The 1,225-nt window shown below is 40.3% G+C and overlaps 1 non-coding gene across 1 annotated transcript; it reads right to left on the minus strand.

The window, feature by feature from the left end:
• Window positions 1–855: 855 nt before the first annotated feature.
• LOC132541042 (U6 spliceosomal RNA) lies at window positions 856–958 on the minus strand. Its single transcript, XR_009552234.1, has one exon. It is a non-coding gene; the product is annotated as a U6 spliceosomal RNA (small nuclear RNA).
• Between the last annotated feature and the right edge of the window lie 267 nt (window positions 959–1,225).

Here is a 1,225-nt window from a genome sequence, read left to right on the forward strand (position 1 = left end):
GTTATTATATTATTTGTCAGGGTACACATTCGCAGGAGAGAGAAGAGACCAGGAACTCGTGGTGGAGCAGGAATGCAAATCTTTATTCATGCGGGCACCCCAGAGTTGGATGCGGGTTTAGGACACGTGGAGCTAGCAAAATGGCCGCCTCCCACTATGCTCACCAGCCCTTCTCCAGGTTGGGACGCAGAAGTGAAAGAGGGTGAAACTGGAACAGCAGCAGGCGTTAAAAACCGGAGTGGCAAGTCGGGAACAGGATTGGCTAGGAAAGGGGGTGGAGAAAACAATGCACTCTGGGAAGGTAGAAAGCTTCCTAGCAATGGTTGCTAGTGTTTTAGCTGGCGGAAGGGCAATACCCTGAGGGGGTAATGTGGCAGAGGAGTCATTTTAAAACAAGGCAGAAGATTGATATGTAAATAATAATACTCGCATGGAAATATGGTGGTCTGTGGGCCCTGCCAATGTTCAACCACATCTGTACAATATCCCAACAATTATTAAAAATTTAACTATTTACAAAATTGAAGAAACTATTATAGTGCAGCTCTATATGCTGGTTTTATAGACTTCACCACATTAGTTACATCCATGCATGCTTTTTTTTTCTTTGCTGAAATATTTAAGGCAAGTCCCATCTACCATACAAATTTATCTCAATCTACTGAAATATACATATTGCAAATGTATAGATCTTTACATAAATGGCACTTGAAAATATTTTTCTTATGAGTGACTAAGAAGCATGAACACCACTCCAAAATATTGGGTGGCAGGAATCTAACCTAAGGCTTTATGCATTCATATCCTGAACACTACCACTAAGCCACTTCTCCATCACTACATACATACTTTTTTAAAAATATGGAATGCTTCACAAATTTGCATGTCATCCTTGCACAAGGTCCATGCTAATTCTCTATCATTCCAATTTTAGTATATGTGCTTCTGAAGTGAGCACCATACATATTTAAAAAATAATATTTATTAATAATACTGATCTCTTATTAATGGGAGAGGGGCAGGGAAGAGAGCATCAGAGCACCACTCTGGCACACGGAATACCAGAGATCAAACTTGGGACCTCATGTTTACAAGTTCAACACTCCATCCACTATCACTATACATGATTTTTTTTTTTCCTCTAGGAATACTGCTGGGGCTCAATGCCTGCACTACATATCTACTGCTCCTAGAGGCCATTTTTTCCCCATTTTTGTTGCCATTT

The sequence above is a fragment of the Erinaceus europaeus genome, chromosome 10, assembly GCF_950295315.1.
Source record: "Erinaceus europaeus chromosome 10, mEriEur2.1, whole genome shotgun sequence".
Classification (NCBI taxonomy): Eukaryota; Metazoa; Chordata; class Mammalia; order Eulipotyphla; family Erinaceidae; genus Erinaceus; species Erinaceus europaeus.